Raw genomic sequence first — 12,951 nt, forward strand, 5'->3', positions numbered from 1 at the left:
AATTTGGAATTGCTGAGTGGGTTTGGCAGAAGCCAGCTGCAGGGGTTAGATGACTGGGAATGTGAGCAAACTGCAAGAAGTTGGGTAGTCGCCCTATGGGGTTAGCCATGGAGGCAGGGAGACCACTGGGGTTGGAGAGTAGCCAGCGATAGTGTGGGCTGTTTTGTTTTGTTTTGTATTTTTAATTATTACATGCCATAAGAGAAGATATTTGAATCTACACATTTGAAAAGACTCAAAATTGTTAGCAAAAAGGTAAATTTTACTGTGCACTTCTAAACTTTTAAGTCCAAGGACTGGAAAGGTGGCTCAGCTGTTAAAAGTAGGTACTGTTCTTGCAGAGGCCCCAACTTTTGTTTCCAGCACTCTGTAGGTAACTACAGCTTCAGGGATGCAGATTCTCTCTTCAGGACAGTTCACTCATGTGCAGAGACCCACAGATGCACAGATGCCCCCTCACACACACAGTTAAAATTAAAAATAGCATATAACAACCAAATAGGACAAAACAAGATACAATAATACAAGGCAAAAGCCTTGTCATATAAAGTTAGGACAAGCCAAACCAATAGGAGAAAACGAATCCCAAGATTAAGCATGCCTACTGAGAGTATGGACCTCTGACATGCTGTTCCAGTGGCAGGACTCAGCAGTGATAACAATTTCAAGCTCAGAACCTCTTCATTTCTGATTTAAAGGAACAGAGCATCCTCTTTCTGGTTTAGCACACCTATCGTATCTGCTTGAGGATACCACCAGAAGGTGGGTGTGTTTTCACTAGCCATCCTGGTTCTCCTGCCCACAGTTCTGTGTAGCTGTCCAGTTGCAAAGCACTACAACTGAAATCCCCTACAGGGTCACATGGAATGGAGAAAGAATGGCTTCAGCTAAAGTAATGCAGGTGGCGCCTTTGGCCTTGAGATACCCTCCCAACAGGATCAAGTGTTAAGTAAGCACTAAGAAATATTGCAATGGCACCACAACCTACCAGGGGACTTCAGAACTTCACTGTAAAACAGTATCAACATAAACAATGACCCAACTAGTTACAGGGAAATGATTTGATGAAATGTTGAGGTCAGGCACACCATTTCATATAGCTATTAACTGCTTTCTAAATACAACCAGGAAATCTCGGTAATATGTAACAATAGATAGCAACGGCTCACATGGTGATTTCACTAGCAGAGCTGGTCTTCCCTATGTTTGGACCTTGCCTGTCTGCTGTTAGAGTTGCCTTTTGATGGGAGAGAAAACTGACCCTGCTCCATCTTCTCCCATCCTCCATATGGGAAGTTCCGGTGAAGTCCTGGTGTTGTCTCCAAGGCAATGGCAATAGTACAAGTGGGCACATGGACGTCTTCTGTCAACCTTTGCTTGCTAAAAAGATACAAATGTCCCACTGACCAAATGGAGTCATGTTATAGCCCCAGGGCCCAGAGGGAGGCACACACATGGATAGGTGCTTTAAAACTATGAGCAAAGGGAATGAATGGGAGTAGTAGCAAAGAACTGAAGTCAGGTGGTCCAAATTACAGAAGCCACCATATTGCCATTGAAATAGAAACAAACAACTCCACCTTACACTATAGTACAATGCTTATCAGGTAGAATTATTTTTTATTTGTTGGAACATTTATTTGGTCATAGATTCTGTATTGTTTATTATTGATATTCATAGGCAAGGGGGAAATACTATACACAATTGTGGGAGCTGGGGGGAATACCCAAGTGATAAAGACTACACATTGCTCTTGTAGAGGAAGAGACCCTTTCTGGCTTCTGCAGGCATCCACAGTCAGATATACAAACCCACACAGACACACGAAATACATACACACACATAGACACACATGCATGTGCACACATGTCCACAATCACACACACACACACATGTTTGATTAAAATAAAGTACATTTTATATTAAACATATAAATTAAAACAAAATAAAAATAAATTATGTGGATTCCTTCTAAAAATTCTCCATATTCAGAACATAATGCACCTCTGAGTAGTTGATGTCTGGATTTTCTCAAAATAGAAAGCATTGGTAATATCAATGTATCTTTTTAGGGAAGGATGCTCTGACAGCTTTCTAAGGGACCGATACTTCTGTCAACATTCTCTCAGCCTCACCAGGCATGACTATGGCCATTCAAAAACATGTCTATGAAGTTTGTCCCATCCTAGGTTGAACCTAATGCTGCTCCCTCCGGGATGGGCTGGATTTAGTTCCCCAGAAGTGGAAGACTCTGAAACTTTTCTATCGAAAGGCAACCTGCTCCCCTCCCTGTATCATCTTCCTCCCATTCTCTTCTTAGAACAATACGTCTGTGTGAAGCTGGCTGCTCTGTTAGGAGATATTCAGACATCTCAGGCAGATGCCTGCCCTCTCATTTACTGAGGCTCTGACTACATTTACTATGAGCAGATAGGCATGCTTGCATTTCTCCAGGAACCAGCCATGTCTCCAGTTGGCCACAACCTGGCTCAGACTTGACTTGGAATCTAAGGAAAGACCTTGAGAAAAAGTCATACCAGGAAAGCAGTCCTATATTCAAGACCTTAGCAGCCACATTAGATGACAAGTATTTGTTATCTTAAACCTTTATTTTTGGAAGTAATTAACATATAATGACAACTTACTTGGCTGACAAGTGAAGACACTTAACCACTCTGTTAAAGGAATTTAAAGGAGATTGAACCAGAGGCTCTGGAAATAGGGTCAAGGGAAAGGAAAGATAAATTTCCATTTCCTCGCTCTGCAGTAAATTTCCATTTCTTGAAAGGAGGGCATTTCCCCTTTTCCATTACATTGTAAACAGAAGGGCAGTTGGGCCACCCTGACCCCAGTACCTGCTTCTTCACCCATGCACAGAGACAGTGAACCCTATTGCAGCCATTGCTATGGTGACAACACACCCTATTCCTGCTGTTGCTATGGAGACAGTGGATCCTATTGCCACTGTCTCTGTGGAGATAGACACCTGTATCATTGCTGCTTCCTTGCTCCTGTGATGGGGGTGTGGACCCAACTCCCATACAACAGGAGTCCATGAACTCCTAGAGCCAAGGAGAACAGGTGTTATAGACACAATCAGAACATTGTCAGGTATTGTATGATTTCACTAAAAGGCTGGCTGGCTGTGGAGGCAAGGTTTCTTCCTCTCCAAGATCTAAACATGTTATGCATATATTGCTCTCAAAGAGCCCTTGTTCAGAGAGGATGTGGCCCTTTGAGAAAAAGAGAGAAAGGTAACAGAACAGACCAAGAGTACACACATCATGTCCGTAAAGACAGAAAGAAAACAGATTGTTAAAGGTAGAAATTTGTACTGGCTGGTTTTGTGTGTCAACTTGACACAGGCTGGAGTTATCACAGAGAAAGGAGCCTCCCTTGAGGAAAGGCCTCCATGGGATCCAGCTGTCAGGCATTTTCTCAATTAGTGATCAAGGATGGGAGGGACTATTGTAGGTGTACCATCCCTGGGCTGGTAGTCCTAAGTTCAATATGAAAGCAAGCTAAGCAAGCCAGGAGAAGCAAGCCAGTAAGGAACATCCCTCCATGTCCTCTGCATCAGCTCCTGCTTCCTGACCTGCTTGAGTTCCAGTCCTGACTTCCTTTGGTGATGAACAGCAATGTGGAAGTGTCAGCTGAATAAACCCTTTCCTCCCTAGCTTGCTTCTTGGTCATGTTGTTTTGTGTAGGAATAGAAACCCTGACTAAGACAAAAATGTATCCTTAAAAACAGATGAGATGGGGAGACCACCCCAACAACCTTCCCCCAAACAAGGCTCTGTTGTTGCTTTCCCTGTGGAATAAGAATGGTTGGGGGGGGCTGTTAATTGGAGGTCTCACCCCAGAAGAGCCTCTGCCTAGGACCCTCTCAACTGCTTAGATGTTCCAGCTGGATGTTTTGGTCCCCAGTCTTCTGGGGCTGGGACCAGGGCTTTCCCTGTTCCTTTGCTGCTGACTAGGATGTGAGTCTGATCTGATACCCACTGTTTTTCTGCTGCTGGGTGTTTTATTCTTTTATCCCAGCTTTCTGTATTCTTAATACACTCATTGAAAGTAATGGCATGCTGTGTTGGATCATTCTTTCTACACAACGTACTTGGCTCAGTGTGCAGAATGCGTGAGCTACAGGAGCAAATGTCTCGGGGTTGCCTTTGGAACTTACAAAATGATCAGGCAAAGACCTGTGAATTGTGTTCCACAAGCTGAACAGCTTTGGGACAGCACCGGGTTAGCTTATGCTTTGCAAGCATCAGAAGAGATGATGTGGTCCCCTGAGGCTCAGCTAGGCTGGCATTTACTGATCAATTAGCAGAAAGTTACTGAGCATGGAGACAGGAAAATGGTCGTTTGGCAAATGAGAGGTTAGATTTGCAGAGCCAGCTGCCACTGTTGCATTGTCAAGCCTGTATCCTTGGTGACCAAGCACATATTTAAAAGAATGTAGCAGAGAAATCCTAGATCTCTGAAGTTCATTATAAGTACAAGAGAAGGAAGGAGAAAGTCAAGGCTGTAAGCGTTTATTCTGCAGTAATGGGGGCCAACTAGAGACCGAGAGCTAGGATGATGGTGAAACTTTTAAGGAATGGAAGGTTGGGAGTGAAGCTCTCTCCACTGAGGGTCAGCCTCTTGTACGGAGAGAACCATAGAGCAACGGGGCATGTCAGAGCTCAGAGGGTATGATAGAGGGCTTTATGCAGGTTATCCAGGGCCCTGCAGAGGTCCTGACTACCAGATTGGGTCGATTATCTAATCTAAACAAGACCAGTGTTACACGAGAGGCAGAGCAGTCTTCTGAATATGTTACTGTCTCCGTGGCTCGTGTCCCTGACAAGAGGATCCAGAACTGAAGCAGCATCACCGATTCTCTGAGTGCACAGGGCAGATCAATCAGTGTTGTTATGTTGAAACTACTTGTGAAGGGTGCAAAGACAAAGAGCCCACGGATGATTTATGACCCACAGCCAGTCGCCCAGGGCAGTTCTTAAATGATTATATGCATAAAATTAAAACATAAGTCAGTAATCATGCAGTGCTTACTGGGGTGGCTGTTGATTTAATGTGCATCCCCTTTACAGGCACAATTCTGAAATAGGCTAATAAAATGTAAGTATTCCTCCTGCTTACAAGCAACTTACTAGCACTCTGTTAATGACTGAGACAGATAAACCAGCTGACTGGGTGACTGACAAATGACACAACCTGGGGAGTTGGGCAAGTGGATTGTGGGAAGCCTATCTCTGCATGAGCATTGTGGGAAAAGACCTCACTTCCCAGAGACAGACGTTCACTCTCTTTCTTAGGCAGGAGTACCACATAATAAATAGATGGGTTGGTCAATCCCGCAGGAACTGTGGCAGATGACTGTGTACATAGAAAGCATGCTTGTCCTCTAGAATAATCTGGTTGGTCCCTCTCCTGAGGTCTCTCCTGATCCAAAGGCCCCTTCTGGCTTGTTTGCTGACTTGTTGTCACAATGGAAAGGTCAAGCCAGAGGCATTATAAGGGTAGAGTGACCACATTGTCACTGAGCAGTGGTAGATATTAGAGAAGAGGCTAGCTAGAGTTATAGTAATCCAAAATCATTTAAACATGCTTGAGGACTTATGTTTTAATATAGTGTGTATGTATATGTATATATACATATGTATATAGTGTGTATCCTCATACGTGTATGCCATCTGTGTGCAGGTGCCCAAGGAGGACAAAAGAAAGCATCAGTCCCCTGGGGATGGTTATGAGACTCTCAATGTGGGAGCCAGGAAACAAACTCAAGTTCTCTTTAAAAATCAGTACATACTCTTAACCCATGACCTTTGTTTCCATCTCAGGAATTATTTCTTATTAGCTTCTATATGCCCCTGTGTTGGCAGGAAATTACTTATTCTACCCATGAAGTTATCTACAGATAAAAAGGATATCTAAATAAAGCAATATCACATACTAAGTGTCCAAGAAAAAAATCCAGAATTAAACAAAATTACTTGAAAAAGTTGTAAACCATCACTCAGTGAAAAAATCTATTAAAGCATGTTTTCTTAAAAAGTGATAGGCCAGGAAAAATGACCATCGACTACCAGAAATGAAATAAACTTTCTCTACTCTCGGTGGCGTTCCTAGTTGCTGTCACCTCAGTATAGAAATGCAGCTGTACACGGACACCCAATGTGCTATCTTAGATCTGGAAAATGCTTTCCTTATCACCCCTTGGCTCCATGAATGATGAAATCAATTTTGCCTTTCCCTGCAAGGGTGATAGTCAAGGGAAGATTAAGGTCATTTTGTATAATGCTAGAGCCTGAGATCATAGCACTCAGGGGACAGAGGCAGGAAGATCACAGGTTCAAGAACTAGCATATGCAACAAACACAGTGAAAATTATCTCAAAAACAAACATAAACAATAACCACAGCAGAGTTCTCCTGTGTGATAACTGTGTTCATCTCCTTACAGATGTTGTGACAAATGGTCGTGAGTTTGGTGCCTTAAAATAATACACATTTATTCACTGACAGTTTTGGAGTACAGAAATCCTAAATCATTATCACTGATTACTTCTAGGTTTAAGGTATGCTCAAAGCTATCCTCCCTCTTGAAGATCTGAGGAGCTGATGGGATCACCAGCTCATGGCCACCCCCTTCAATCACTTACCTCCGTGTCCATAGTCAACTTCATTATTCTATTTCCCCTTTAAGAGAGTTCCCCCATTAAATTGGAAACCAAGAATGGTAAATATAAGACAAGACCCCCATCTCAGTGCACTTAATTGTATTTGCAAAGTCTGTGCCATCTAATTCAGTATTTGCTGGCTTCATAGGTTTTTGTAGAATACCATTATCAGGGGATTATTGAACATTCTACCAAAACCAACTTTTTCAAAACATTCTCCTTTTGGATCTCAATAATCTAGTTCTCACAAGGTATTTCTTTCTTTTTTTTTTTCATGATTAATTAGATCTATGTGAACATTCTGTTCTATAAATTACTTGGTAAAATTTTCAGTCTCGGTACAATGTTTCCTGGAGGTGTGAGTTTACAAATGGCTTGTGCCTCTGTAGCTATTTCCTTCTAATTGAAATATTCTTGTCTGATCATCGGGCCATAAGATTCAAGAAGTAAATCAAGACCAGAGAGGTCTTAAACCCCCAAAGACTCACAATGCTGTCCCCTAGGGTTATATAAATAGCAACAACTTCTAGGGAGACAGGAGAGCCTTGGCCCCTGTTTGAGCTGCTTTAAAGTCATTGCAGTGCCCAGAGACTGCAATGATCTGATTCAGAAATACCCATCCATATTGTGGGCAGCACCTCCTAGTAGTGGCCAAGGTAAGGGTATAGGAGGAGGATGATTCCTTGCTTTGTCTTCTCTTGCCGTTGATTTGATTTATGCTGCTGCTGCTGCTGCTGCTGCTGCTGCTGCTCCTAACTCTTTCATAGCCATCAGAACCAGCATTCTCTGACTTTCATCATGGACTAATGTTTTGGGTACTCAATCAGGACTACCGAGGAACCCATTCTTATGGGCAGAGAACTCACCAGGTGGTCAGCAGTCCAGTGAGAGACAACTCCTGTGCTGCGGGGCTTACTATGACCGTTGAGGCACTCAAGCTCAAGACTCAAGCAGTGTCCGGTTGCTCAGTCTCTCAGGGATGAATCAGCTAATGTTACTATTTAACACAGGCTTCTGACCCTGAGCTTCCTAAGGAACCTAAGCAATCTCTCCTGCATTCTCGGTCCTTTCTCTTTGCTTCACCAGTATGGAGAGTCTGAAAGGAACTACTTGGTGACACTTCAATTACTTTAATGCCATTGTATGACTTATTAAATAGTCATTTCTAGCCACATTATAAATGGCTTCTTTGAGGTAAGTGCCTCACTTGTTCTCTGGGAGGATGCAAGGGTGCAGTCTAAAGCCACCACAGACACTTTATCCAGTTTGTTCCAACTTGACTTTCTTACCACTGCTTGGCATATTGTCCAGTTCATTGCACTAGGCCTTGGTTCCTAGAAATATTGCTGAGTTCCTGGAAATAGTACCCAGTTTCTGGCACTATCTTCTCTCATCCATCTTTGATGTATTTCTAATACACTGTCTATGGAACACTGTCTATGGGAAACATATCATGAATTCTTTAAAACCCTACATGGTTGTTTTTGCTTCTGTGTACTAGACATATCTTAAATCCAATCTGAGTGTGTGGGGGACCAGCCAGCGGGCCCTCACTCCATGGGTGTTCTCGGACTGGAGATTATTGAGTACCTGTGAATATAAGCGTGTGAGAAAGAGACAAAAGAGATGGACACCAAGTAGCTGTATCAAGGTGTGTCTTTACTTGGGGAAAACTGAGTTTAAATAACCAGAGGTAGAATCGAAACCAAGGGCAAACCGAAACCAAACAATCTAACAGACCAGAGGGAAGGAACTTCAAAGGCAAGTCGGACAGTCTTTGATCTGTGGCAGTCAGGCATCCGCAGGTGGCATCCAAAGTTCTGGGGCTGAGAGATAGTTTCAGTTTCGCTCTCCAGGTTGAGGGGGAAGGAGCCCACATGAGTGGTTGGTTATCCCCATAACATTTGTGCAGCTATTGTATCCATTACTCTATCTTACCACAGTAATCATTATTGCAGTTCACAGGATCCACAGCTGGGCAAGAATGCCCATTTCCTCCCCAGAAGCCAGAGTAGCACCTTTTGGTTCTATGAAAGCTAGCTAGTAGGGAGGAAGCTTCCTGATTAGATCCAATTTAATTTCCCTAGATCCAATTTAATTTCCCTATATCCTGTGGCCAAAGTATGTCACATTGATTTTACCATCAAGTTCTGCTGTGCAGGAGGGCAATGACAAACAGTGTTTGCTTTGGGAGTCTCCCAGACACCATTGGCTAACAACATCAAAGAACATGCCGAAGTACTGAGCTTTTTATTTGAAAACCTAGGTCTTCTGAGAAGAGCAGTTGAAGTGGAAACTTCTGGTTTCTTTTGAAAGTCAGTTATGTCAAATGATGTTTTGCTGGAGCACACAGGTGAAAGGATATTTTGCTAAAACAGACACAGGTGAAAGAATGTTTTCCTGAAGCAGACACAGGTGAAAGGATGTTTTCCTATAGCAAACACATGAAAGGACCCATGATGTTTAGAAGGAATAAAAATATGACTTCATAGACACTGGGAGCTGGAGCATTCATTTGCATTGTATCACCTCAATAATCTTCACTAATGGCCCACATGTGTTGGTTTGCCGTACACTGTGTTGCTGAGCTGTGCTTGTGTTATTGCCATAGAAACTTACCAAAGAATGCCTGAGGTTCCTGCAGCTTCTTCCTGCTTCAGCAGCCTCAAGCCTTGCAGTTTCTTCTGGATTGAATGGCCCTTGATGGCACATGTGTTGTTATTGCCAAGTGTCCTGGACTGCAGCTGCTATTTCATGTCTGGTGTCTGCAGAGAGGACTGGATGGCAGCTGCTCATTTGTAGTTGGTGTTTGCTGCTGGACTGAACTGATGGTATCCTGACAATGAAGATTGGACTAGCCCCCAAAGAACTATTTCTAAATAGGTCTACTTCCCTGTGTCCAAATAACTTTACTCTTCCATTGGTGGGTGGTGAGCTAGAGGGAAGGTTGAACGTTTATTAAAGTAGGTTGGAAAAAAAGTGTATCCCCACAAGCATTATTCTCCACACTGGTGAGTTCATGAGCCCCACAAATGGATATCAATGGGCTTCATATGTGAACAAAATCAAAAGACATAAAGTCAGCATGGATAGAGGGTAGATCTTGGAGAAGTAGGGTTTGAATATCATCAAAATACATTGTATGCATATATGGAACATTCTCAAATTAAAATATTATATTAAAATAGCTATATAAAAATTCTCTGGAGAGGAAACATAATCCCTTACTTGAGAGACTTCGTTCTTGTTCACCTCTTTAATAAAAATTTATCCAACCCAATTGTACTTGGTTTATAACTTTCTATTCATCTTCTGGTTCAACCTCTTTGAGCAATTTGTTTAGAATAATCCATTGGCATCTTTCTAAAGCAACTGTGTCATAGGCTTTTGATTATCTTCAGCATCCCTTTCCCCCTAGTTACAGTTAAATCCCATCATCTCACAGTAGGTTCTTATTGATTTAAACTTGTTCTACCTTGATGGCATTGAGATTTGACCAGAAATGATACATGAGTTAGGATGTTTATGATTGTAAGCAATGTAAAGCACATTCCAAGAAACATTTCCAGCCTCATTAGAAGCCCAGAGCTTGAAGTTACTGTTGGTAGCTGCTCAGCAGTATCACTGGTTGCATAGACTTCCAACATTCTTACTGCTCAAAGTATAATTCACTTGGAATTTTCTGGTTTGAGCTGTGTGGTCAAACCATAAACCAACAAGGTGAAAAGGGACATCAATTATAAATGTCAAAATAATCAACAAAGGTCAGAAGCGGATGGCTCACAACTCAGGTTATCAGAAATGTCTTTGAAATAGGAGGACTGGAAGATTGCTTTGTTTGTGTGGTAAAATCAGAAATATGGGGAAAGGTGGTAATTCTCGGAGATGAGGTTATGGTAGGGAGAAATTAAAGCTCCCTCTGAAAGCAAAACAAAACACCCAGCTTGCCTGCCTCACAAAACAAGCTATAGCATAGTTCATAAATAAATACACATGTTAGCAAAAACAAGCACGGGCAAATAAAAGTTCATGAATTTTCCTAAAACACGTGTCATGGCCTCATAAAAGTACATGAATAGCCCAATGCATGCTGCAGCATTTCTGCTGTTGCAATCCTGCTCTGCCGGCAGCACTCTGAACCTGTTCTACTCATATGCTGATTTTCCAACATTAAGCCAATCTTGTACTGGTTTCTACTGCTAGATAATTTTCATATATAGCCCATTTGTTTGAGTAATATGTTAATACAAATTTCATGTAGATATCAAGAAGGATAGTAATATCTAATTGTCTTTCCTTTCTATATCTATAGTTTCCATTGCATGCCAGTCTTTGCTGCTTCGTAAATTTTCTCAAAGAATTCTGTAGTTCCCTTTGATTATTGTTGTCTTTGGACAATCCAAAATAATACTAAGCAGTACAGATTTGACACCTTCTTTTTCATATAAAGATTTTAAAAATTGTAATTTTGATCAATATTCTAGTTGTGTTTCAATGTCGTGGGTTTTGTATTATTTAGGTTAAATATTTCTTTTTAGTTTCTAATTTTTGACATTTCCATTCATGTATACAATGTATTATGATCAAAGTCACCACATTTCCTTCTCCCAACCCCTCCCACATTCACGAATTTTAATTGACTCACAGGGCTCCTATTTGTCCTTCAACTCTTACCATCTTTTGCTTTATCTTTTGTGATGTGTTGTGGGCCATGGAGGAGTTGAATGTCTTCTACAGGGTTTTCCACTCACTCTTCATTCTGTATGTTTTTGTCAGCATGTATGTGTCTTATTATCACTCTTCCACAGAACCCTTTTTTTCCCAATCTGAAAGTTTCCATTTCTATGAATTTCAGTAACTTGTCAATGCATTTATGTAAAATATTAGGCTTATAGATTTTCTCTCTTTGTGAAGACTCCTCTGTTCTTCTGTAGACCAATCTTTTTGCCAGCTTTCTGGTCAACGGGACACTGCTGATTTTGTTCCTGTTTTACATATTTCCCTGAGGACAAAGGCTGTCTGGTCTTCTTATAGTTGAGTCACTAAGGAAAGACCGTACAAACTTCCTCAGTTATTACAAGCAAATTTGAACACAAAAACTAGTTATAATTTAGTTTCTTCATAATACAATAAAATATTTAATATCCCTTTCACTAAGAAATGTTTATATTGCCTCCAATTTGTATTACTTATAATATTTTATACATATATGTGTAATATATATTCTCTATATATTTTAAATGTTTTGTGATACACAGATGATGTCAAATGGTATGCCATGGAATCCAGTTGGATAATACATATAAAGCACCTAAGAGAAAGTCTGAAACAAATACTAAATAAAGAAATAAATGAGAATTTGGGTTACTTTAAAAACCCAGTTATGTAACTATGCTTTTGTTTTAATCCCAGGAGTGGTAAAATAAGAGGCTGCTTCATGGCAGGTGATTATGATTTGCCTCATGCACTAACAGGGGTGTGATCTTTGCCAGCTGCAAAGACTGTTTAATTCTGGAGACTCTGGAGAGGATATAAATAGGAGAGGCCAGAGAGGGCCTGTGGTAGCTGCTCCTCACCTTGCTGCTGGTCCCTGCTGCTGCTGGTCCCTGCTGTTCCTGGTTGCTGTTGTTGCAGTTTGACCAGGAGGTGGTGGTGGTGGTTGTTAGAATGTTTTTAAATTCTAAACTATTTTTTTTATTTTAATATCTCTGAGATTGAGATATATCTTAAGAATTGCTGCCATCTTATGATTACTAGAATTATTATCTGGATGATATTTGGGAACTGTGTCTTACTGAGAAAACTGGTCTCATTACAGTTAAATTACTAAGAGTGTCAGGCAATGCACATGTTGAATTTAATCAAATTAAAAACATTGTGCTGGGCGGTGGTGGCGCATGCCTTTAATCCCAGCACTTGGGAGGCAGAGGCAGGTGGATTTCTGAGTTTGAGGCCAGCCTGGTCTACAGAGTGAGTTCCAGGACAGCCAGGACTATACAGAAAAACCCTGTCTCAAAACAAAACAAAACAAAGCAAAACATTGTAGTCATTCTGTGAATTGCTACTTATTAAATACTTATTACATATTAGGGGAAAAGCATAAAATCAGCCACAATGTGCACCAATGATGTTAGTGAAGTAAAACTTAGTGGCTGACAATAGGCTACAGGAACCAGGATTGGCTACAACATCATAAGCTGCCACGCACACTTGTGTGATGGCGGTATTTGAGGCGAAAACTTCAAGGAAAGTCAGCCTCCTGCCT

At 41.4% G+C, this 12,951-nt stretch overlaps 1 long non-coding RNA gene across 1 annotated transcript in view; it reads right to left on the bottom strand.

Moving 5' to 3' along the window:
* Nucleotides 1–11,345: 11,345 nt before the first annotated feature.
* The window catches only part of LOC116078235, a 28,939-nt gene continuing 27,333 nt past the window's right edge, over nucleotides 11,346–12,951 (bottom strand). Inside the window, exon 3 of the long non-coding RNA XR_004113460.1 lies at nucleotides 11,346–11,728. This is a non-coding gene — a long non-coding RNA (uncharacterized LOC116078235). The remainder of the gene's footprint in view (nucleotides 11,729–12,951) is intronic.

The sequence above is a fragment of the Mastomys coucha genome, unplaced genomic scaffold, assembly GCF_008632895.1.
Source record: "Mastomys coucha isolate ucsf_1 unplaced genomic scaffold, UCSF_Mcou_1 pScaffold11, whole genome shotgun sequence".
Classification (NCBI taxonomy): Eukaryota; Metazoa; Chordata; class Mammalia; order Rodentia; family Muridae; genus Mastomys; species Mastomys coucha.